This window comes from Tympanuchus pallidicinctus, unplaced genomic scaffold, assembly GCF_026119805.1.
Source record: "Tympanuchus pallidicinctus isolate F22 unplaced genomic scaffold, pur_lepc_1.0 scaffold15, whole genome shotgun sequence".
Lineage (NCBI taxonomy): Eukaryota > Metazoa > Chordata > Aves > Galliformes > Phasianidae > Tympanuchus > Tympanuchus pallidicinctus.
In genome coordinates this window covers 3320173-3347050 of record NW_026294669.1, presented here as the reverse complement: position 1 = coordinate 3347050, position 26878 = coordinate 3320173, and the positions used below count along the sequence as shown (strand labels likewise).

Below are 26878 nucleotides of genomic sequence, written 5' to 3'. Positions count from 1 at the left end.
GTTGTCATTTAGTCCAACAAAATATTGTCTCTTGTTGTTTCTTGACTCTCTTTTTAGACCCAGCTCCTTCAGGCTACTGTCATTCCAACAAAAAGAGGGGAGGATGGGCTCCGCTTGTTACTCTGTGGCTTTCTGGGGAGGAATTGAGAAATACTCTAACACTTTAATAATGATAATCTCCAAATAGTTCGTAACGGCATTAAGAGTAATTAATGACATTTGAACAGCAAGAGCACTTAATCCCTGGGGAAACGTGATAGCCACTATTTTGTTTACATCTAAAGTTGTTTCAAATGCAAAGAGGAAAAAAAATATATCTGTTTTTAACATCTTTTCATATTTGCACTGCTTCAGATTTTATTTTAACTTATTAAGAGCAAATAAAAATACAAGGTTTTTTTTGCTAATAATAAAAACTGCATTCCATATCAGATCCAGCATTAGGTTAAAAATAAAGGGGAACTCTTCTGTATTTCCCAGGGGATTAAGATTTTCTGAAAACTATAAATCACCAGTGATACTGTGGTTTACAAAGAAGGATAACTTCTTCAGAAAGACCCACATATTTACATTTTAAAAATATTTTTCATAGCCTTCAGAGCCATTAAAAGAACTTAAATAATTTTGATGATAAATGCTCCTGAGTGGAGCTTTTATGTTTTGGTAGCGCTTTTTATTTTTCCTTCACATAGCTGACCTTGCTAAACCTTTGAAAAATGCTGTTACATCCTTTCACGTTTTAACAATTTTACAATGAGGGGAAAAAGAACTCCTGTGATAGTTTTCGAGATAATACCGAACGGGTCTAATTCAGATGTTTAGGTTTGGAAAAATCAACAGAAGGAAAAGGGTTTTGTTGACCTTGGGTTTTGAGAATAAATAGGATAACACCTGATTCAAGACAGGAAGCTTTCCTTGCGGTAAATACACAGAGCAAAGCAGAGTGTGTCAATCCTGTTTAGCATTTGAATGCAGCATGTGCTCTTTTGGTTATGCTCTTGAGCCTGTTTCTACTTTTGGCTTTTACATTCCACAGAACTTCTGTAAAATCAGCAGGGACAGTGCTAATAAATTTATAATGTTGTTTTGTATTTCTGAACATAGTACCTCAGTAATTAAGTGAAATATTTATGATGAATATAAAACAATGCAAATTCATTTGTTTGCCTGAAAGCCAGCTTGTTATTTATTTAGATTTATCTTTGAATGATTCTTTAAATTGAATCTCAGTATGAATGGGAGTGATATTTAAAACAGAGAAAATTTGTTATAGTGTATTGATGCATTACACTATATTATCAAGTGTCAATGCTATGCAGAGGACAGTTTAAAGAAATAAGCAAATAACAAACAGGAAACAAACAAAAAAGACTGACCCAAAAGAAAAAAAAAAATCCCTATTTTTTTTATGCTTTGTAGAAGTTTGTAAAGGTGAAATCACTTCCCATTAGCTGAAATATTTAATAAATCTTATACTATCACTAGCTGTAGATATGCAAACTGGATCTTCAATTATAGAATAGGTAGAAGGAGGCTCAGTAGAACCATGTCTCAATTTTTTCTTCAGCTGACTGCATTTTTCTTTATAAGCTGTTCCAGTAATTTCTGTCATTTACTGTTTTCATTGGGGAAATTCAATCTGAAACTCTCTAACCAATTCAAATCCAACAAATGTAGTGACCTATGAAAGAAAATGTCTATGAAAAGTGTCCCTATGAAAAGCGTTGACGATTAAAACCTAAATTGTTTACTTCAGTTGGACTTCTTTCTTTTCTAAGTAAAAATAATTTTCCAAAAATAACTTCCTTTCCAAATGTATTACTGGGGATCTCTTCATCTTTTTCTTTTTCTTTTTTTTTTTTTTTTTTTTTTTTTTTTGCAATAATCAAGCTTATGCAATGAGTATTTATTTATTTTAAAAATTGTATTCTATTTTCAAGCTCTTACATGTGACAGCATTTTACATCCAGCAGTTTAAGTAGCTATATGTAGTATTTTATCCAAATCTAGGTGGGCTGCTAATGTGCTGAAAAGCTCTTGAGGCTCAGTGGTGTGAGGACTCCCTTAAAATTTTGAAAACTATCATAGAGTTTGTGTTGAAAGGGACTTGTAAGACCATCTATTTCCAATCCCCTGATATAGGCAGGGACACCTTCTAGATCAGGTTGCTCTCAGCCCCATCCAGCCTTGAATGCTTCCAGGGAGGGGGCATCCACAACCTCACTGGGCAACCTGAATCTCCCCTCTTCCAGTTTAAAGCCATTTCCCTGTATCAAAATAGAGCTTGAAATTTAGCTGTGTACGTATGAACAAATCTTCTGCTTCTTGTTAGATCCTGGTTGCGAAAACACAATCCTGAATAACTGTGATCAAGTCTCGAATGAATTTCCAAGGCATGGTTTCCACGAGGTGCAACCTTTAGTGCTCAGTCTACAACCAGTAGATATTTGGTGAAAAGGTGGATAATGGGTGTAGGAGTGGCCGTTGCTTGGAAGCATCCTCCACTGAAACACGTTCTTCCTCAGCCTTGTCATTGTTTATATTTATTTTTGTAAGCATACAAGAAGATGTTAAAATAGCTTTCCTTCATTATTTTACGCAGCTAGGAGCTGTGCTTAGACCAGAAGCAGGGACCCACCCTGGACCTAGCAACATCAAATGGAGTTACTGCCCTTTGCTGTCACCTGTGCTTGCCACCAGATGTGATGCAAGAGGAGCCACAAATGACTTCTGTGATGCTTTCAGGCCAAAGAGAAGGTAGGCTTCTGCATGGATTTGTAGGCCAGCCTTTATCTTTGCCTTTGTTTTTCAGTAGGTTTTCAATTGACACTAGCACTCAGCCTCCTTTCATATGTCAGGAGGGAGACCATAGCAAGGTGTTATGACATGCCAGGGCAAAAACATGCTGCGTTCAGTGTTCACAATTTTAAGTAAGTTTTGGGAATTTTTTTGTTGTCTTTTAGACAAAAGAAGCAGCTAAGAATTAGCAGGAAGACACCAAATACCTTGCACGTTTGCTTTTGCTTTGTTGATAAATGCATTTTATTTTTATACCTCCTATTTTATTTATACACCTCCTTAATATTGCTAATTTTCATACAGTGACGTAGACCATCAATAACATCAAGTATATCCATTAACTCTAAGAAGAGTAATTTTCCAATAAATAAACCGTGCTTGCTGATTACCTTCTGAGCTCTTAGAAAACTATTTGAGACATGCAATAAAACAAGAGGAGAGTTCAGTAAGTTTAGCTGGCCAGAATACGCTACTGTGTGTGACTGTCAGAATGCTGGTTGGGGTCTCTTGCTGCTGCCTAAGGTTTTTTGAAGATATTTCTTTGTGGAGGGTCCAATCAGTCTCTGTAGTTTGATGCTACAGTAGCCCTCCAGTGTTACTGAAATATTTAGTACAGAGAAAAGGAAATGGGTGCTGTGACATTTATTATTGCAGAAGTTTAGCTTGTAAATATGCCTTAAAAAGTTATAACCCAGGCACAGTGAGCAGACCCTGTCCCGTACCCTTCCCTAGACCAAAAGGTCCCCGCTGGACTTCCTTTCAGGCATTCCTGGGATGAAGTTATCACCTTAAAGACCAATGCTTTTCCCTCAGGCCTCAGTGGTGTGAAATTTTCAACTCCCCTCATTTTTAAATTATAAAAATTTGGGGATTGTTCCAAGGCTCCAGAGCCCAGAACTCTTAGCAGTGTGGGGGATGACAGGGATCTCACGAGATCATCTCAGTCCAGATTCAGAAAGGACACTAAAAGGCTATTTTTGAAGGGATATGTTGTTTAACGTCGTATTTCCTGATATTCCCAAATTATGCGTAGATCAGAGCAAACACAGCATTCAAAAACCTCAAAATAGACCTCAAAATACCCAAAATAGGTTTCAGTGGTAAAAATAGCATTGAGATCAGGGTGCAGAGTGGCCCTTGTTCTGCCCCTTGCTGATTGCCAGGGCCTGGCTGCTTCTTGGACTCCCTGGCCCCAGGGTGAGCTTTCCTAGCTGTCTTGTCAATGGAAATAGTAAGATTTTTATTGTTGGTTGAAGCAGACATATTAAGGTTTTGGCCTTGGCTTGCTGTCATCATTCTAGAAAAGTCCTTGGAATAGCCCATCAGAAGTTTGAAGTGCATGTATTTCGAGATTAAGAAAAAAAGATATTAAGGTTGTTTCCACTCAAAATCTGAAACGTTATAATCTCGTAAGTGCTTTATTTACTTCTGGTGAGCCATGCAGTAAGCTTTTAGTGTGGGGGGTCAATATTTCCTCCTCCTCTGATTCACCACAATTTTCGCCCCTCCGAAAAAGAAAAAATGAATACCAAACCACATTAGCACTGTTAGTGGTACAATTGTCTCAGTCCTAAACTGTGTTTCTCTGCTGTGGTTAACAGTGCTGGGGAAATAGCTGGCTAAGTGATTCTTGGATTTTAAACCACAAGAGACTGATCATGAGTCCAATATTCACTTTTCAAACTTGAGAGGAACAAGATTTTGACCTCAAAAAATGTGCACTGCCTGTGCTCAGTAACATCCTTGTATAGAATTCTTTTCTTTAAGGGAGGCTCCATGGGAGTACCATAATGTGACAGTAATACTGACTCCTTTTATCTCCATATTTTCCTCCTTTTTTTAATTTTCCCCTTGACTCTCCAACATATATAGGTCATGGCCTAAAAGTGGTAACCTTCCAGAAGAGACTCTGGGTTTGCCTGTGGTAAAATGCAATGTAAGTGATGGAAAACAAACCACAACATTGTTCACCTAAATAATAGCGTTGCCTGAATTGATCAAACTACTCACTATTAGGAGCTTGTATCATGCAAGGTAACTTCAGGTTAGGAAAAGACCACTCACACTGTCTGTAAAGCTTTTATGTGGTTGGTGGATTCTAGTGGGATGCTATGAAGCTTGGGACAGTAGTCCTGAGCTGTTTGCATGAGTTATAAAATGCAGAGCATTCTGTCTGTTATAATTTTGTAAGGATTGCTAGAATATAAGACCCAAACCCGAGACCAATGGTAGTTACACTGCAGATAGGGCTAGTGGTGGAGCACTAGCAATAACGACGAGTGGTGAAGAACTTGTGTAATATGAGATTAACTTGAAAACCAAATTTTGGCTAGAAGTACAAGTATAGATATGTTCATTTTATTGGCTTTTTGAAAGTGTTTGCACTAACAGCATTATCTCTGTACATTTAAGTGGAGATCAGATACAAAGCCAGTAGGAAAAATTTGTCTTAATTGTGAGATGAAAATAATTTTTAGTGGAAATTGAAGTTGTTTAGATGTTAATCCTGAGAAGAGTTTTGTGATTAATTGCTGTTAATGTCTCTAAGTAGCCCCATGATGATGATTCTCATTGATGAAAATGTTGCTGTTTAGCTAGGGCAAAGCTAAACATACAAATGTGTCTTTATGCAATTAAGGCTTGGTTTACAGGTGCACAGTTTCATTTTCAATAGAGATCTCAAAAAGAGAAGCTTGAAATCAAAGCTAAAAATATATTTTACTTTCACTGCTCTGTTGCCTTACTTATTAAGAAAAAGGCTGGACATCAACCTGTTGCTCCACGTGCTAAGACACATACTCTGCTTGCTTGTGAGCGCAAGTAAGATTTAAATTCTTTATCATTCTTTGGCGTTGACTTCCACCCTCTGTCAGCCCATCATTTGTACCAGCGAATGTATTTCCATTATCCCTTAGAGGAAAGCAAAGCCAAAGCCAATTTAAGAGTAGCCACCTGTTTTTGAAGCTTAGATCATCCATTGAAAGAACAAGAGCCACAGTGATGGGACTCTCAGTTCAAATAGCAAATAATACATATCAGACACTGAGAGAGACAGTGTCTCAGTGTTTTGAAAGAGAGTAATCCCTGCTTATCAGCTGGCTACCATGATGAAGCAGTCAAATATTCTGAATTTTAGGTCATGCTGTTTTTTTTTTTTTTCTTTTGTAACTGAATGCTTTCTCAAATAAAAATGAATGAGGCAATAAGATGTTTGTCCCATTAGCAATGTGTAAGTGAAGGTCTGCAGACAATTAGATATCTAAGATGCATTAAACTGATAAACATTTTTAATTATTAAAAATACAAATCAGCAGCACTAAAGAGGTTTTTTCAACTAAGGAGTGATTTTCTGATGAAGGTGAGAAATTATTCTGTATCAGTGTTGATGCTGAAAAGTGCATGAAAGTAAGTAGATTTCCAGTTTATAAACATAAGATTGATCTACCTCGAAGAGTATCTGTACTTGATGGACACGTACACCAGTTCTTGTTGTCATTCTTCCAAATTTTGAATTTGTGTTGTAAATGTTCTTAAAATTAATACCAAGAAAAGGCACTAGCAGAACGTAGGAGCACTGGGATCAGAAACACAGGACTGAGCAGCGTTGAGGGGTGTGTGCATGCGTGCAATATGCCAGGTTCTGTGTCTGCTTTTGCTCAATTCTGAACCAGGAGGAGCAATACTAACTAGCTCACAATGTAAAAATGTATTTCATTACTGTCTTCATACACGGTTAAGAGAAAGTGAGAAATCATCCTTGCCTTCCTTTCTTATCAGCATCTTCCCGTAGCATCGTACTAACCACTAGCACTGACTATTTTTAAGTACTTGCTTCTTTCTCCTTTCACCCCCCCAGCAGTATGTCACCCAAATCCACTGGAGTTATTCAAAATGCATGTTTTCAAATATTAACATACATTCAGAATGAAAGAAAAATCTTCCTTAGAGTCTGGCCTACTTATACGTGGCTGATGAAAGCTTTTGCCACCAAAGGTCAACATCTTCTAGCAATCTTCCTTTGCAGAGTAGTGTTCTGCTGTTGTTCTCCCAGTGGACAGAGATCTTAGTACTTTATGGGCAAGAAAACTGTCTTCCTTGCAAACCTTTAGCTGTGCCAGTGGGCTTGCTGCCAAAATCTGAAGGCTTCCCTCAGCTTCCATGGGATGCTATGCTATGAGGTAGTACTAGATGGTATGGAAAATGTGTGTATGTTTGTGTGCTGCAGTGAAAGGAGCAGAAAAGAGGAGTAATTTCAGCCTCTTCCTCTTATGTTTGCTTTTTTAAATTATTCTTTATTATTACTATTATTATTATTATTATTATTATGCAGGAGCTTCCCTATCTAGATAAAGACCTAACTGGCATCTTCCTTAATTGAAAGCAAGATGTTAGTGAAATGAAATGTTCTTGTGCCATCAATGCTTAAGGCAAGAGAAAATTGCAAACGTTGGAGAGAGTTGCGTCCTGTACTGATGGTCAGGTGAAGTCACGGAGGCAAAAGTTACAATCTCATTTTTGGCTTAGGTATTTGGATGGACCTGACTGAACAGAAGAGATTATACTACAGTGAAGAATAACAGCTTCTCCTGCCATCTCTAGTTGATCACCAAGTTTTCTTACGTAGAGAGATGACTTCATTTGAAGTGTGACTTCATCTGTTATGCTTGCTTTGTTTTTCTATGTAGTTCTTGCAGCGAGAGTGATGTGATACACTGAAGGCATGTTTGATTTGACTTCGCTCTTTCTCGGCTTACCTTTAAATATTCAGTCTGGTTTAGGAGCTCTGTGGTTTTCTTTCAAGCCCCAAATTCAGGGTGAATGTCTCAGTTCTTGCATTTCAGGTACTGTAAGATATTCTGTGCTCAAGAACAAAGTTTCCATGTAGCTTTGAAAGATGAAGAGAGATGAGACAAAACAGTCCAAAAGTTCGTCTTGCTCTTCATGACCTACTCTATGGTATAAACAGAGATGGTATAGAAAATGTCACTTAAAAATTATTTGCTATAATTGCCTCTGTTTTCCGTGGTTGTAGGAACTATGGGCAAATCACACAATATGGATGTTTTTCAGTTTTTTATATTCTGAGACTGATAAAAATAGGCTACTTTTTTCAGCTGCTTTAGAGGGGTATTGTAAAGACAAATATCTTCAGCTCTGCCAACAGCTAACCTCCTTCTGTGTGCAAACAGCCACAGTGCAACTTCCCAGCAAATTTCTACAAAGGCCTGAGTCAAAAGGCCTTATCTGAGTGCTTTTCTGCTGTCTTGTTCTACCCATGCTGTTCCGCCTTTGCTGACTTCGAGATACCTTAGTGTTATATTTTATATTGTTTTCAAGTGTGCTTGCTGCTACTTCTGTGATAGAAGTTCCCACTGAGGGATGAGAATAATGCCTCCAAGGGAAGGTGAGGGACTTAAAGACCAGTTCACAGTGAGATGATGTCCTGAGCAGAGTGCTGACCAGGAATACCCTCTGCAGAAATGCTGGGCTGACCTAAGGGTAAACGTTGGGGAGGTGAAGAGCAATTAGGAAGTATTACTTTTCAGAAAGGGTGGTCAGGCACTGGAATGGACTGCCCAGGGAGGTGGTGGAGTCACCAACCCTGGGGGTGTTCAAGGAAAGGCTGGATGTTGTGTTGAGGGACATGGTTTAGTGGGAGCTATTGGTAATATGTGAACGGTTGGACTGGATGATCTTTTAGGTCTTTTCCAACCTTGGTGATTCTATGATTAATTACTACTGGCTACAGAGAAGGAATGTAAAGCATACAAGAAGTACAGAGTGGGAGGCACCGTTGCTGATTCAGGCCCATGGCTGCTGTGCATGTGACAAATGAACAGCAGCTGGAAGGCAGAGGGACCGGGTTTTATCTGGAAAAGGGCTGAGCAGTAAGGAAGAGAAATGGTTGCTGGTGGTTATGAGAGAAAAATGCTTAAAAAAAAAAAAAAAAAAAAAATTCTACAGTTGATTTATATTTCTATTATGGGCTTATCCTGTTAGCTTGTTCTTAGAGAAGAGCTGTTCCCTGAGGTACCATTTATCCATTTTAGAAACTCTCCTCCCCCAAGAAGTTTGCAACAGTGGAAAGAACAAAAGTTGGGGATGTTTGAAGAAGAAATCTGGCAAAAGCAACTGAATGGCTGGATCCAAATGGGAATGCAAAGGCTGGCTCTTTTGGGGTGCTACCACTTAGCACGAATACAGACTTTGCAATGATTTGTAATGGCCAGTTTAGAACATTTTATCTCTAACTTCTGTTAAAGTGATGTTATGAGGCAGAAAAAATAAAAGGGGGGGAGGCAATTCTCTAAAGATGAAATTGTTTGTTTTATTTTAGGATGAGCGTCATGGGGAAAGGTATGTGATGGTGTAATATCTGCCCGTGTAATGGAAGGCTGGATGGGTACAAGCAATGAAATTGGAAATCAATCCCCAATCCTGACGAATCCAGGAGACCTTCACACCCATGAAGGCACTGCTGCTGAGTCGGGCCAATGGCTGTGTGCACACCCAAGAAATACACACGTGCTGATAGAAAACAGATTTAAAAGGTAACTGTGAAATTGCTTTAGAGCTCTGGATGTGTTTAGAAGTTTGTGACTGGTTGTCAGTGATGTCATAACCATATTTATTATACCTCATAAATGGATGGGTCTGACTGTTTTCCTTATTTTAATGTATAAATTGCAGTTTATAATGGCAATAAAACACTCCAGGCTGTGCATTTCAGGGTGATTATTGCATTTCTCAGGTGGTTAAAGTTACTCTAACTGCCTTTCAGCTCAGATTTCAATGGTATTTGCCCAGTGTTCAGACAATTTTACTTGTATTTTTATGTACAAACCTCAAATTAAAGTGTTTTATTGCTTTTTAATTAAAATGTTGAAGTGTAAAGAAGGAATGGTCACAGGCAGGATCGAAAGACATGGTAGTAGGTGTTTTGATATATGAGGGAATGTATGAGAAGGTGGATAGAGAGAGGAGGGGTTGCAGGGCTTGTCACAGGATTGGGGTGTTAGCGGGTTCCAATCAACACATGGCTGGGTAGGTATGTTTGCGACCCTGACACGTTGGTGTATACCTTATAAAATCTACCACAGAAAAATTGCAGACTAAATGGCCACAAACCCATAATTAACTGCTCAGCATGGATGGGCCCTCCTGGTTGAGCCTGAGAATTGCCAATGTTTCCAGCGCAGTAACTTATGCTGCCTCAGCTCACGGTGTTCTAGATTCCTCTTAAAAGCATACATATAAACAAACTGACCAGCTCAACCCACGTGCAGGATGAAATCCTGAAATCGTTTTGGATGATATTGTGTCTAAATACTTTGCTAAAACAAAGCAGCAAAGTCATTTTGCTTGAAGGGATTTGCTCTTGCAACACAAATTCCTGCTGCAGGTGCCCCCACGATCACCAGTCCTCCAAAATGCTGACAAAAAAAGACAAAGTTGATGGGGTTCCCTCTTCTAAGGAAGGTGATAAAATCATCAAAAGTTTTGTCTCCAGTTTGTGGCCATATCTCAATCTGCACAAGCTCTCATGTGTCTAGAGGTCGCTGCAAGTCATTGATGGCTATCTCATTATTCATGGCCATACACCCCATGCCATCACTGGCATGGGGATGAACAGCAGCACAACAAGTCAGGCTTTCTAGCTGGAATTATCTTCTGCAGTACATCTTTACAGGAACTAGTGCTGTAGGCCTCTAGCACTCACCTTTTGGGTACCATTTTAAATAATAAAAAATACACCTATGCTTCCCTATCCTTTAAGGATGCGACTATTGTGTACTTCACTGAGGAAATTTAAAGTATGGATTGAGCCCTTTTAAGTAAGGAAGCAAAGAAGAACTCACTGGTTTGGGTGTCTGATTTTTATACAAGAGCCATACATAAAAATTGATTTCAAAACAATTTTTTCCCCATCTTTATTTCTATTTCTCCTGTGCAAAATATCCCTCTTGCATACCTCCCTTTCCTTCCCATAGAAGAATGGAAGAAATTCTTAATGGGAAGCAAAGCACATTAGGAATATTAAGGAAAAATTACAGTATATATACTATGAAATGAAATGCATCTTTTGTGAATAAATCCCCTCAGAAATCTTATATTTCCAGGCATCCACTCACGTACCTTCATGTAGCAACTTATACATTCGTAAAACATTCATTGAAAGCAGCTCTGCAGTTTTATAGAAAACAACATGCCAGGGATGCAAGAATCTTGCCAGTTCTGTGAAAAATGACACCAATTAAAGCTTAAATTGCTTGTTTTCTCATAAGGTACATATTTTCATAACTTTGAAATCAAATAATTGCTGCTTTTATATTAAATACAATAAAACAAAAAGGATGCTAGTTTAGAGGAACTGCTACAAGCATTTTAATATAATTTTCCCACCATTTAAAGTCACAAAATATGGAAAACAAGTCAAGTATGCAAAGTTCCAAGGAGATAGAGAAACTCCTTCGGATTATTACATCATTTGTCTTTTGTGTCAGGAAATGTGTATGTGATTTCATTGTTTGATTAAATGCCAAAAAAAAAAAAAAAAAAAAGCATATTGCTCTTATCTAACTGATTACAGATTTTATTCATCTGAAAAAGTATTTGTTCATACTTTGACATTAGAAGGCAATATTTTTTTTAATGGTCCAAACAAGTATTTTCAAAAAAATATAATCCTAACTTCCCAGGCTTGCTTTTTATTTTGTATTAACAATGCTCTGTACTAACATTTCCCATACTGGAACACAGTCCCTAGTGGTTTTCAAGCTATAAACTGAGTAAACAGTCCCTTTCTTATTGAGTGTCTGTGTGAATGCATGTTGTTTCTGGAATACATCATATTCATTTGCAGAAACCCTGTGTATGGATCTTCAACACTTGATTTTTTTTGTCTTCTTTTCCGAGGTACCTAAAATAATAGCTTTTTAAGACAGTCTTACGGTCACATAACTTGTTGGGAAAAGCATACCATGGCTCCCAGTCTGAATTAAACATTGTCATTGTGGGTAAGTGTCATTTAAAATACCTATACTGCTAATTATTTGATACGCTAATACTGTGCTGCTGTACTAGCTCTGAATTATTTTAGCATGTTTTTGGCAATGTTGCAGTAAGTAGATTATAAGTAAATCAACTAAAAATATTTCCATATTTAGTTCCCTACTTTTTTGTCTTAAGTGCATATAAAGGTGGCACTTATCAGCGACGTTTTTTGGACTCTCACCATATCAGGGTTGACAAACTTAGCTTTGCATACTAAAGAATCCTTTAAAAAAAAAAAAAAGAAAACATAAATAATCTAAGGACAAATATGAAGCTTCATGTGGAGACTTCAAGGTCAGTTACCATTGGCCTGGCCTCCATTAACCCCCACAGGAAATCTTCAGGATCCTTATTTTATCTTGAGTGGGTGTTCCCAAACTATCAGTCTTTTTTTTTTTTTTTCCACCAAAATAGAGAGACAGTTTCCTTTAAAAGACATGAATTTCATCTGGTAGAACATTCCAAAACAGCTTACAGGTCACGGAGAAATTTGCAAAGAGAATGGTGGTATTTTAAATTGCTCTATTAACAAAACTGCGCTCTGCCTAAATTTGGGAGAAGGAAAAAAAAAAAAGAAGATATGAAAACTTAGTAAGCATTTAATAGTAAGATATTAAAATACAGCTAAGCGTTCTCAGTCACTGGGGAAAATAAGCTAGTATGGTATAATGAGATCCCTGAAGTCTTGTGATCCATCCAAAGTAACAAGAATGTAATACCAATGGGTTAACTAATTATACGTATGTATTTAAAAAGTCTCTCAGTAGTCTGAATCATGTCCAATGTGAAGCCTGAAGAGTACACGATCCATTATTAACCCATTAGTTTTGCACTTTTGGTGTGCTTCAGCAATGAAGAACGCTAACTGCAGTGAACTGAGATCTGTGTCTTTTTAATAAAGTGGGTAATCTTTTTTTTTCTTTTTTTTTTTTTTGCCAGGGGAGGGTGAGAGTATATCTTATTTATGGTGTCATTTTAAACTCAAGTTACAATGCCTTAGATTTAAGAGAGAGGCCAGTAATGCAGGCAAGGGTGTCTCTTGCAAGGAGACAGATTAATGCCATGTGTACTGATGATTCTCCACCACAATTTAGGATTCTGGTGGCGCCATGATGCTCCTGTTTTTTATGGTGGTTTGCCAAGAGAAAATTACTTAAACCAATTGTGAATGCGTTCCTGTTATACTTTTACACAACCACATTTATGTACAGAAATAGCATAATGAGTATTTTTTAAATGATCTCTTATTCCAGATTCACCTACTTTGCATAAAATGTCAAACACAGGAATTAGGGGAGTTGGGGTTTTGTTTGTGCTTTTTTCCTTCTTTTTCTCTTCACCCCCCCCCCCTTTTTTTTTTTTTTTTTTTTATGAGAGATGCTTTCAAATGGGAATATAATTCCCCCCCTCCCCCCTTCTTTCTCCATGACAACTGACCACAATTGGAGTAGATTCTTCTTAACATACTGTAATGTGAGAATTTTCTTCAGCTGGAGGGTGTTTTACTCCCTAAATTGAAAGCTGTTTCACTTTACCATATAAAATGTGAGCTGGAGGATTAGGATGCTGGGTACCTTTGCCAGGTAAAACTGACATGGGGAGATTGAAGGCCCTCAAAGCTGTAATAATATTCAAAGACTTCAGAGGTTAAGAATGGTACGTAGGCTTCAGTGCTCTAAGCTGAACAAATAATGCCTTTATATTGAAGGGAGTTTGTACCAAACAAACAGTATTTGACTGTGTTCTGTATCAGCTGACAACAGTTTTTTTTCTGAGTATTTTTGTATGAGCAGGTATCTGGACAACAGTTTCTGTATTTTGTCTCAAAATTTTTCAGAAGAGGCATCTATTCTTTTGACCACTATTGCTTCCAATACATGAAGAGAAGCTTGTAGATTTGTCTTATAATTTATTTGTAGGAATGATTCCTTTTTTGTTACCTGATACTCTTTATCCATTCCCATGAGTATGTTTGTTGCTGAAGTTCTCAAGTGGGAATGCGTTCATGTTGGTGATGGAGCCCACAGAGCTCCATCAGTCCTTCAGGGGCTTTCCAAAATGACACAAAGTGACTTGCTTTACATTTAAAGGGAGGAGGGCTGTCACTAAGGATGGTGGGCTTAGAGGTCTTGTCTGCTTTTTGTTTGCTGTACTCAAAGAGATCTTTAATTCCTTTATCATTAGGGGTTTCCTACTGTGACTGTGAGAACTGTGGTAATCAAGCCTGAAGTTTTTGAATGACAATGCCATCATGTTTAAATATGAATCTGTCTGGAGTAGATGAAGACATATTTCTATAACTGAAAGAGAATAATGTGCCTACTTACATAAGGTCTTTCTTCAAGGCCAAGAAGAGCATCACTCTTAGTCCCAGGTGTGGATAGGTCTTTGTGGTGTGAAGGGGTCTGGTAAATCATCTCCAGTGAGAGTTAGAGAAGGTAGTAGTTGAGAACTGTGTCAAGGAGTTTACTGAAGAGCTTGCTGGATTCTGTCTTGTTGCCATTGCAACAAACAGTGCTGTTTTTAGGCAGAACACACGGAACTCATACAAAGCAACAGGTTTAAACATATCACTATTTTTATGGTATTCATGATAAGGAGGTGTTTATTAAGCAGGCCTCCACACACAAAAAAGGTGGTGTCCAATATATCTTTACATGTTCTTTAACATAACGTTTTGGTTTGGAAATCAGAGATTGAGTTAAAAAAATGTTACCTATGGCGTCTGAAATGCAATTTCCTCTTGATGTGCATTTAAGGTCAATGTTTACATATAACTTCAATGTCATAATAACGTAGGTTTTTACTACTATGTGTGGTTTCTGCAGTTATCCAGTTGTATCAATAATGGCTCTTACACTGCCACAAATATACAGGGTAATTTTGGCAATATGGGGTTTTTTTGTCTGGAAATTGGAGAAATCTTCTGGCAAAAGTGAGGAAGAAGGACTAGAACGTGAAATAGTTTGGCATACAGGGCAAAAGAAGGAGACTCCTGGCAACTGAGAGAGAATTATTGACACTGAAAATGAAGAGGGCCTTGCAATATGAAGGGAGAAAGAGGACTTAAGAGAAGGAAAGGCCAAGTAAGCAGGACAGAAAGGTTGAGAGGAAGATTGGCAGGAGAGCAAAAGACTTTCTCTCCAGAGAGAAGCAGAAAGGGATGACTTCTTAAAATAGAAAGTCCAAAGAGTATCATCAAAGGATTCAGCTGTGGGAAACCTGTCCAGCTAAAGAGGCAGCAAGCCTGGGATGTTTATTATTTTTAATTTTTTGGAATGCTTCAAGATGTAAACCAGTCAATTCCACAAAAAAAGAAAAAAAGAAAAAAAAAAAAGTTTTGCATCAGTCTAAGAAATTTGCCTTTCACATTTTCCTCTGAGAAGCTGTAATTCGGTTCAAAACCTCCCAAACTAGAACCCTGTTATCTGGGGAGTCTTTCTCTGCTTCATAATACATTTGAAAAATACATGAAGTTGGGCATATTAACTCCTCTGTTATTAATATATGGGGAGTTTGAGCCTTGTAATCTGAGTTATATTTTGAATTATGAAATATTCTATGTATTTTAGTCCAATCTATGTCTTGTCACTGGGTGACATTTCTAGGTTTATTCACTTTGTACTGCTCAAACACCTTTATCATCAGCAATTATATACATGTTAGCTCCCAAAAGTCAGAGGTTGCTGCTAAATTCTTTCACCAAAAAAATAATATCTGTTGCTTCTTACATGTGCATGACCACAGCACAGTTTACATTTGCTGCTGGTGTTGGAGAAGCATTGACTTGTGGCATAATTATGCTTGGTAGCTTGATCAATCGTTGCTTTGTTACCTTTTGCTTTTATAAAATTTATTTCTATCAGCTGTGAAATCTGTTACCTCAAGATCCAAACATGGAAGTTACATGCAAATCAGCTGTACCGAAGTATGCACTTAATGAACACATTTACTCTACTCTTGTGCTTGTCTGAATAATTTATAATACAAATTTCTGAAGTCCAGAATCCCTTTTCCAAAGGAGAGATAGCTTTGATACAATGATTCCTAAGTTAATACATTGCTGCTTCCGCTCCTTATTGTGCGGCCCAATATATGATATGATGTTAAGTGATCAATAACGTCCATGAATATTACAGGAAAAATGAGCTGTACCCTTCAGGTGAATGCTCTCTAGGCTATCATGCTCAAAGAGACTTTCAATTGATGGCTTCCAGTTGTACAGAGAGGACTCTCGCATGACACAGTGAAGGCTGCGTGTTTACAGGACACCATGAAGCATCAAATAGTGATCCCTACCTTGTGTCCTAGCTTGAAAACGGCCAGAATCAAACCCTGAAGCACAAACTGTTTGGCATGTCATTATTGTTGTAGCCCTATTCAAATTCAGTCTGAGAGTTTTGATGTATTTTACATCTGTAACACGCAGCGTGTTATCATCTTAGTAATATCTACCCTGAAATCTTGAGCCCTGTAATGAGAACTGTGCAACTTAAGAAGAAAAAGATGTCTTTGTAAGGAAATGTCTCTTTACTGCTGATTTCCAGCTATCCCAAATGAAGCTGTGTGTATTGGGCTGACTTCTATGCTGTACTTCAGAGGAAGAGAGAGGAAGAATATTTTGATGATTTAAGTGAGTTTAATGGAAATAAATGTTAATACTGGAGGCTATCACGTATCTGAATTTCTAACAGCTGTCTGAGAGTTGTGTTGTAGAGCAATAATCCTACCTAGAGGATTGTTAGCGGGCTCAAAACTTGTGTTTACTTAGTTTTTATTTGGGATATCTGGTTAAGCACGAAGTTGCAGGACATACCCCTCAGGAAGCCAATCAGTTTTGTAGCCACGTGGTCTTTTGTTGGGTAGCTGATTTCATTCGTTTGAGGGTAATTTGCACAAGTGACAAAAGCAAGCATTCATTATGCATCCTGTGAGGAGCAGGGCTTTCAGGGAGGGCTCTGGGAAAGCGATACACACCGAGCTGTACTGTCACATTCAGCTGATGCAGCTGTTTATTGTACAGCCTCTCCTTTGTGCTTGGACAATTGCCACGTATGATTTAAGCGTGTCTGGAGTCCTAGTGGGTGCGAGCATCTTGCTGGGCGGTCTCTGCAGGGACCAGTGAGTGAAGTGGGGATCAGCCTTACCCACTAGTCGGCAAACTCACGCAACAAGTAGGGAACTGCAAAGGCACTGAAAGCTGATGCTCTTAAAATGGTCACCCCAACACATAATGGAGATAGGGCATCACGCCCCATTATGTCATTTATTTTATCACAACAAGACAAACATAACCGGGCATGATGCATTGGCATACTGACATGTGAACCAGTGTGTATGAAACAAAGGCAGTTTGAATCACAGAGGTTCCACATACCCCAAACGAATTTCAGTTTACATTATTTTGTGATTACCAGGCTTTTTAGCATGCTTACAACTTTCTGAAGTTAGTTTATTCTTTTGTTGTTGTTGTTAAAGAAAGGAAGAGTAAAAAAGTAAGTAAAATGCACACATCACCTTTGAAATGTTGCCATAGGAAAGCCATATATTTTGTTGTTACACACTAATAAGTTCTTTGCTGTGAGAGTGGTGAGGTGCTGGAACAGTCTGCCCAGAGAGGCTGTGGATACCCCCCGAGGGATGTTCAAGGCCAGGTTGGATGGGGCTCTGGGCAGCCTGGTCTGGTATTAAATGAGGAGGTTGGTGGCCCTGCATGTGTCAGAGGGGTTGGAGATTCGTGATCCTTGAGGTCCCTTGCAACCCTGGCCATTCTGTGATTCTCTAATATATGTATGTATACATATATAATATACGTATATGTATATATATATATATATATATAATATACATATATTAAATATATGCCCTTGCTTGTAATGAATACAGTGCACCTCATATGAAAATATTTTGGTGTTCCACAGGAAAGGGTCATTAACATTGCTAAAATGTAGAATTTGATCATTGATGCAGGATAATACATTGCATTTAAGAAGATGTACAGTGTTTGGTGAGGGAAATGGAGATGGTGAGGTGCTCTTGATCTCTGGGCAAGCTGGGGACAGCTGATGATTGGCAGAGATGAGAGGAGAGGACACAGATGTGAAGCTCAGGTGTCCATCAGCTGTTTGTTCTTCAGCTCCTTGTAGCGAGTGCTGGATCTTGGTGGATTCTTTAACATAAAAAGTGTCTGAAGTTGAACTACACTGTAATATGGGACTTAATGTGAATGTCTTTACCTGTGCTGTAAACCTACGATGGATCTGACTGCATGGCTGGACCTTCCTGAGTTGAGGTCTTGGCGCTAAAGATCACTTAGGGTGGTGGCAGAAGACCCAAGGGCCACCAAGTGGAAATGAGTGCCAGGTGGCTGTTCAGATAGCTGCTGGAAATGAAGAGTTCCTGGTGGAAAATAGCTTGTCTCCATACAAGTCTCTTTACATGCGGATCTGTGGATAGTGCGGTGAAAATGTATTGTTGCATGATACTCAAGAATATTTCATAGGAGAGGGGAAAAAAAAAGGCTATTGCCTGAATGATCCCATTACACATGCAGTTCTTATTAATCTGGGTGAATTTGGTTGTTTTATTTTATTTATTTATTTTTTTTTTTTAGGTAGTGCATGTTTCTCATTACTTTAATCGGGAAAAGCCTGATAAAAGAGAATGTACGCTTCACGTGTCGGAGAACATGCTAAAGCTCTTTTTATTCACATGTGAAACCTGCTTCTATGTCACTTCATATGATTTTCTTTTCAAATTTTTATTAGCTGAATTTTAGGGCTCTTTAAAGCAGAAGTGATAGCAACCAGGTGCATTGTGGGGTGAGCGGCACAGCTCAGCCAACACACCTCCCTCAATAACTCCCACATTTTCCATCACTGCTGTTTGTGCAGGATCAGGGATTGTGCTGGAGGGGTCTCTAACACCACTGGTCTGGATTTGGGACCGTGAGTTGTATGTGAGTCTTAGAAAGTCAAAGGGTAATTGCGGAGGGAAAAAAAAAAACAACAGCGTTGTGTGCAGATTTTGCACATCAGTTTGCATGATTTTTCCTCTGGTATTTTTCAATTCTACTGAGATTAGCAATCAAACAGAAGTTTAAAAAAAAGGAAAAAAAAAAAATGCAAACAGCAGAAAGCTGCTTCACCTGCTTTCTGGCTCAGCCAGCTCGAGCCTTCCCACGGCTGTGCAATAGCATCTGGAGGGAATGCCAGTTTGTCTGTTAAACAATCAACAATAAATTCGTGTATTTATGGGGACAGCGAGCGGCACAAACCGCATCCCATGCAGCTGCTGCTGCCTGTACACACATAGCCTGTAACTGCATGAAGGTTTAAGCATATTCTGTGGCTTTTATTTTTTTCACTACGCAGTGAAGCAAAGACACTTGCAACCTGAGTTTTTGAGAGGAAGAACGAACACGAAAGCTTTCTTTCGTCCTTAATCCTTTGATCCCAACTCTACAGCCGTGGGAACGAGGAGAGGCGATCCCCTCTGAGCTGTGAGTGGGAAGCTGCGGGGAATCAGCAGAGGAGCTGGAGCATGAGGCCATGTTTGTGCTGGGGATTAAGTCACTTGTGGTCAGTCCCCGTGCAGCTGGGGGTACAGCCTGCAACGTGGCCCCTGTGGCAGTCGGGACATGCGGAGATGCCCATGAGCCTGTTGGCAGTCCTGGTGGGTCCTGCATTCTGGGTTGGAGCGGTGAGGAGAGGCAGAGTTCAGAAAAGCAAGATCCTGAGACTGATGAAATCCATAACTTTGTGGGTGTTGCGATAGGCAAGGCAAGGCTGAGTGGCCGGCACACCGCGCAGGGCAGCTGCTGCTTCGTGTTCCCAAGGTCCTAAAGGAGACAACAATCAGCAGATAGGGAAGGAAAGGGGGAAAATGCCTACATTGCTGCAGTGATCTGTCTGTATAAACATTTCAAACATCTGTCTGCATTTGGAAATATCCTGGGCTGCTGCGCTCTGAAAGTATTTAGGCTTTTTCCAAAGGTGATTTTATTGTCAACTACTATTACGGCAGATTTATTTTTTTTCTAGGAGGCACATGGTTAACATCTTTCTGTGATTCTAAATATAAACTTGCTTCCCAGTAGTATTATCCAGGTCTCATTCCTCCTCGATTTCTCTATCTTTCCCTTCTCCCCTCTTTCTCCTTCTGTCACCGTCTGTCTGCATTTGACGAGGCTCTGAGTTGCAACTGGACATGATGGGATGGATTCCTTTTGTGATCTGCCCTGAGTTATACCAAAACTTTCTGTGAAGTTTTACTTTCGTGGAGTGCTATATAGCAACTTTTTATGCGTCTAAGAAATGGAAACATTTTGTCTCATATAAAAAAAAAAAAAAAAAAAGAAAAAAAGAAAAAAAAGAAATATTTTTATACTGTGCTCCATTCACAGACCACATCAGAGGTATTCTAAGAATAGAATAGATCAAATATATTTTATGGAAATATAATGAGAAAAGGATGTGTTCCCAAAACTCACTCTGAACAAAGGAATGCAACATAGTCAGGAATACTTTAATGCGCCTAACAATTTTCTCATGTGAAAGGCTGAAGGAACAGTCTTGGTTTGAAGAAATCTTCCAATTCTCCCCAGGCACCCTGAACTTGAAATCAGAACTAGGAAAGCTATATATTACAAAAAAGAAAATGTATGGAAAAAGTGACTGAGGGCATTAACCATAAAAGACGTTTTGAAAAGAAAAATAACATCAATATGAAACATTTTGTCATGTTTCATTTCATTGATCATATATTTATTTTATGTGCTCTGGAGCGCTGAAGCTTAGATGTAACTACATTTCAGGAGCCTCATATTAGACCTGTCATTCTCTTTGTGGGGAAAACTAAATAGTGAGGCAAAAATAAAATAGGTTGCAATTATTAGATTTGGGTTGGATTCCATCAGATTGTGCTTAGGAACTTCAAAAACTGAAGTCAGAAAATGAGACATAACATTAACAGCTATTAAAGACGCTGCCTGTGTGACAGATAGAGAAGTAGGAGGTACACCTACAACGTTAAATAATGCATCTTTTTCACAGTAATGCAATATGTTCACCTTAAATAGGCTCGTAATTAAAACTGCCAGTGTTGATTAGATCAACCACGTAGGAAAGATGCATTTGTATTAGTTCTAATTAAATCTGTTTTAAACAAGTTGAAGTTAGAGATTTTATTTATTTATTTATTCTAACTCCCTGATCCAATGGCGTTTGGGTTGGGTTGTGTTATTCAGTTCCCAGCTAGTACAGATTTGTTTGAAAGGCAGATCTATAGTTCTAGGCTACTTCTGCTGCAGGTCTGGACATCTTTTCTATTCAAAACCTGCAACAAGTTGAAATACGTTGTTTAGGGGATCTCAATGGATAGGATCTGACTGCTCATTGTCTGGAAATGTTTTTAGCACTGGTAAAGAAAATGAAAATATCATAATCAGAGCTCTTTAGTAATTTGTCTTAATGTATTTTCTAGTAAATACAAGGCTGGCTTCCAAGCTGGTAGCAAAATGGGAAGGGCTGAGGCCGGTGAGCACTGGCAGCCCCTCATGCTGTTCTCTGCTTTCCCTGTGCTGGGTGCTGCTTCTCACCACACATCTTTGAAAGGTGCTGGTAGGAAGCCCAACGAGATGCACTGTGTTTTCAGAACTCCCTGTTTGAGTCTGACACCCTTCTGAAACTGAAAGTTATACTTCTCTGGAATTTGACAGAGGGAGGCTTTGGACCTAAGTGGATGCTTTCCAATATATCATGCGGTGCAAGCCACCGTTGCTAATCATCCCCACTGTGTCAGTAATGTATGCAATGGCATTTTGTGCACTTCAGGTCTCTGAGCAGGCTTTCAAGGACGTAACTCCAGGGGGATAGCATCAACCTCTCAGCTCCCCAATTGCAGAGCAGAGTGCAGGTGCCAAGTGACAAGAAAATGGTCAGGGCTTCTTGCTCCTCCTACCTCTTGTGGTCCCTACAGCTTTAGGGGGGGGCAAATGCCAGGTCTGCCTGGAAGGCAGGATGGGGAGATGATGTGGTGAGATGCTGGCAGCTTGTGGCCTTTGGGTGCCAAGCTTCTTTGTGAAGTAACCTGAGCACATGGGGAAATCAGGAACTGTGAGTGCTGTGTTTCGGCTTGTAACAGAACGGGAAAAAATAAGTTGTGCTATGTTTTCATATTGATTTTCCTTCTCTGTGGTGCAACATTTTCAATTTAAATGGCAGAAGGCTGAGGCTCAGAATGGGAAATAATGTTCTGAGCTACACAACTGGGAAAAGAGCCCGATTTTCTGATTTTGTGTCCACATTATCCAATTAAATGTTGTCACTGTCCTGCAATTTCATGTCCAGCGCAGTATTGCTTCCACAGAAGAGCTAATTATTGAGTAAGATAAGTACAAAAAAAGTGCCCATATTTAATTAACAACATTATATAGTATATCCAGGAAGATTTTTTTTTTTCCTCCTAAAATTGTTTTAATTAACATGAAAGAAAAGCTTCTGCTGACTTTTTATTGTTGCAAGATATAGAGAAAATTATTTCATGCTAACATTGGACTATATTTAGCTTCCATCTCACTATCTACAGAAGAAAAATTGAAAATTAGTGTGTTAGATTGTATTGCTCCTTTTTATCTTATAAGGGCTTCCTTCAAGTGCCATTAAATAATGATATAATCTTGAGAATATTAGTTAACAGATTATAAATATTTAATTTTTGTTGTTTGGTTTTGCGTTTCGTCCTCTCCATGTTTCTCAACGGAGGAATGAATCTCCCACCTTCCAGAAACCTGATATTTTGGACCAGTTCCCTCTCTGAACAGGTTGTACGCTGCCCTTTTCAAAATCAAGCTATCAGAAGATGCCCTTCAGCAGAAGTGTTAAGAGGACTTGGTGAGCTTAACATGTTTCGCCTGCTTAATTTAATTTGGAAAAATTCAACCAGAAAATGAAGTTATTAACAGGTTGGTACACTCAGAGATAAGATGATGTCACAGGGAAGCAGTCAAGTGGGTTGCTTGTCAAAATATAAAATATGTATCTGTCAGAATCAAATGATAGATAAGCTATGGCTGGGTGTAGGAAGCAGTGAAAATAGTGTGCTAAAAATTGAAACAGAATCCCACCAGTCTGGAGACAAGCTTTTAGTAACTACTGTGGTGATCAGAAATAACAATTCTGGGGACATGAACTGCGCTGCTTAAGCACTGCATGTGTGATTTCTTGGCACCCACAGCCAGAATCATGTACATCAGCACTAGGCCTCAAACAAGAGAGACCTTAGAAATGTGGCTCCTCCATCTCATGGCTTTGAAACTGGGACATCCTGCTAGCTTGGCTATTCCAAAATAAGGATTAGCGAATCTGGGTAACCTTAATGTCGCCAAGTCTGCAAATAGAGTCTGACTAGTTGATGTGAGGAACCTTTCTTTGGGCTGAACCTCTCTAACACAAACTCTCCTGTGCATTTTCTAGGAACATGTATCTGTCATACAGGTCACGGGGCTCTTCCTGCCTTCTGGCTTGCTATATAAAATAGCTAGCACTAAAAGTTTAAAGTTAATAAAGTCAGGAATTCTAAATGGCAGCTTGGATTCTTGCATGTGCAAAATAGAATAGATACTTATCACTGAATGCAATCAAATTCCCCAAAACTGTAATGGCCAAGTGAGAGAAATGCCATTATAATACATTTTGGGATTGTATTATCATTGAATTTTGGAAAATTATCCCACGTATGTGAGCTGTATCTACTACAATTTGCAAAACTGAGCCTTAAGACTAGAAACTCCTGGAGACAAGTCACAAGATCTGTATGCTTGGGGTCTTCCAAAATGTGAGGTTTAATAGTGACTAGGAGCTCTCAGGACTAACAGAATACAAATAATGGAAGTGCTAAATAAAAATGCTGCTTTTACAGTTAAAGATCCAAAGGGACTATTCTGACCTTTTGTTCTATAGGCTGTAGGGTCCAGTAACACAGACATGAGATTTCTAATTTGCGATTCAATTTATATCACTTAAAGCTTCAACTCAAATACTCCTCCTCAGGAAAGAATTGATTTTAATATATCATTAATTTCTTCAGTATTTAAACTATTTCTCATTAAAATTTCTTTAGCTCTTAACTTCCAACCTTAGGATTTTGTTTATTCTTGATGAGGAGTTCTCATATTAGATTCCTTCTCTTTTATAACTGAAGCAGATGGAGTTTAAATCTGCAAGGCTTGTTCTTAATATTTTTTTTTTTTCAAAGTCAGTTCCAGTTTTGTTTTTTTTGTTGTTAGGTTTTTGTTTTTTCCATACTTTTTACTCTGTGAATTCAAGAACTGGAGCTCTTTTTTCTTTTTTTTTTTTTTTTCCCATAATGACTTCCCCAGTGCTGTGCACAAAGGTGACAGCAATTCTCGGCTGCTTCATGCTGTTCTCCATTTTATGTCCTCATACATAACATGCACCCTTCAGAACTTCATGCTGCTGTGCTTACTCTATTTTATGCTAATTTTTCCTTCAGCAGTAGTTTCAAGAGTTATGTAGAATTATACACATTGCTGTCACGTGTAACTTTATGAGATCGCAGATACCTACCACCTTCTAAAGATGAACATATCATCTTTTTTGGGGGGGAGAGGCTAAAATTTGATCACAAATTTCCCAGCATGAGGAACTTGGGATTGGGCTTGCGTAATGATGATGCTCTTGTAGTTTAAACAAAAAAGAAAAAGGGTACGTAGGAGATGACTAGTCTTCATGTGGCATGCTTTTTTCCTAAGCTGAGAACTTAAAAAATAAATAAATAAAAATAAAAAAAACAGCCAACAATCCAATGACACGTTTGGTCTGAACAACTATTTACTGCACATGTTATATATAAGTGGGTTTGCTACACGAGTCATGTGTCTTAATTAGGTAATTTACATTGTGTTATCCAATGAAGATGTTTGTATTTTATTTGGGTGCACATTAGAAGTTTCAAGGCAAACATTTTAATCCTCTGTTTCCAGAGATCAGTGCATGGATGCAGAATAACAAGTACAAATATATCCCATGTGTTAGTACAACTACCTTCTATGTTGTGTTCCCTGGAGAGTCAGTAATATTGTATGCACACAACACAGGTAAAGATATGTTGTATATTTTTAATAGAACTTTTTCCTTTTAAATTCTCTTACCAGAAGTAGATGTATTAGCTTTACCACTTTTAATGCATAAACATAGGTTTTATGATGAATATACCCCAAACAAGGCAAGTTCAGGCATTCACTCTGTTATCTCAGGTAATTTGGCTCTCTTTGAGCTGTGATGTTTCAGAGGTGCAATGGCAACTTGACCTTGAGATCTCCTGGCCTTTCTCCCATTTTCCTACAAAACTTTGATATTTCCTAAATGACTGTTTTTTTTCCTTGTACTGATCTGATACTGTTCACTGAGAAACTGAATCTAGTTATTGCTGCTTGTGCTAATTGAGATTTCTCAGTTTTTCTTCCTCCTTGTCATTAAGCTGGATTTAAGCTTCACATACCCTTGCAATTACTTTGAAATTTGAAGTCTCCTTGCAACTACTTTCAGAAATCTGAAAGCTAAATGATTCCCAAGTTTAAAATATGATGTTCCCTAGTTGAAAGGAAAAAGCAATATTGTTATATTTGTATTCTGATGAAATTTATTATGTACAATATAATTTGTGTCTCCATAACAATCTACTCTTCTTCAATTAGGGATTAAGCCAGATACTACACAGATCTGGAGAAAATAAAGTAATTTTTCTTTTTTTATTTTTTCTTTCATTGAGAATACAGGCAGAATTTGAAACGTGTGTCACTGGCAGTAAAATACAAGCTTACAGTTTCTCTTCTGTTTATTGTAAATCAACTACAGAACAGCAACCCATGGCATTAGTCCAGGAAACCGAGATTATGAAGTTAGGAAGCAGAAAGATGAACAGAAAATTATGTTTATAAATCTTAACTAACATCTTCCTCTCTGTGCGGTGAGAACCTGATTCAGCTCTCTTTGAAGTCAATGGTAAGACTCCCACCAACTTTCAGCAGGAGTTGGCTCACTCCCTTATTTCTTGTGACCATGTCTGTTTGGGGTAAAACGTGAAGGGATGCACACAGACATCTGTAACTAATGAGATCAGTCCAAGGTCCCTGGGCACGTGGGAAGCAAAGGTGAAGAAGTCACGTAGCACACCTCCTCAGACCTTCTTGCACACCCCTTGTTGTGGGAATGCAGTGGTGCTGGAAGTGAGTGCCATGTTGATGGCCATTTTATTGATGTGCTATGAGCCCTAACTGCTGTCCGGAGTTCCATTCCTCTGAACGGAGTTTGAAGTGTAGCTTGGGAGAAATTTGTTGTAATTTGCTCTCCCTGTTTCTGTATTTATAAGCCTACAATATTGTAACTTTTTACTGTGGGTGGACAAGCAGCATCCACTCATATCAAAGAAGATATAAGTACAGATAAATATAGCTTTATACATTCGTTTTTATGTAACTTATGCAAATGTATGTGCGGTAGTCACAGTCCTCAGGTTGGCAGCAGATAGCTGGCTTGGCCGTCGGTGAAGCTTCCTTTGGTCACTCGAGTTACTGAATTATCTTGCTACCTTTCAGCAGAGCTTTGCATGCATAATACATCTGTTTACTTGCTTAGGGCTGCAGCCTGATGTCCTGTGACAGTAGGAATGTTGATCTCCACCTTTGACATGAGAAGTCACTTTCCCCCTGTTACTTTACTGGTTGATCTGGGAAAGACTAATTTTACGTAGCACTTGCTGTTGAGTACTAACTGACCATCTTGTGTCTTTACGCTTCAATTAAACTAGAGTATATTCCTGTTTTACAGCAACAAAATACATTTTTATATACTATATATTATATATATTATATAATTGTTATATGTTCAGTTGTTAAAATTAATATTCTTAACATTCAACCCCGTATTAAACACACATAAATAAATTGATTCCTACTGCTTACTTATAGGTTTTAGTTTATTACTTGTAATAATTCTAATTTATG

At 38.4% G+C, this 26878-nt stretch overlaps 1 long non-coding RNA gene across 1 annotated transcript in view; it reads left to right on the top strand.

Annotated features, from left to right (window-relative positions):
* LOC128077227 (uncharacterized) overlaps positions 1-26878 on the top strand; it is a 70292-nt gene that overhangs the window by 21796 nt on the left and 21618 nt on the right. The window contains exons 5-8 of the long non-coding RNA XR_008204891.1: positions 2603-2757; positions 4672-4735; positions 9137-9350; positions 11716-11816. This is a non-coding gene — a long non-coding RNA (uncharacterized LOC128077227). The remainder of the gene's footprint in view (positions 1-2602; positions 2758-4671; positions 4736-9136; positions 9351-11715; positions 11817-26878) is intronic.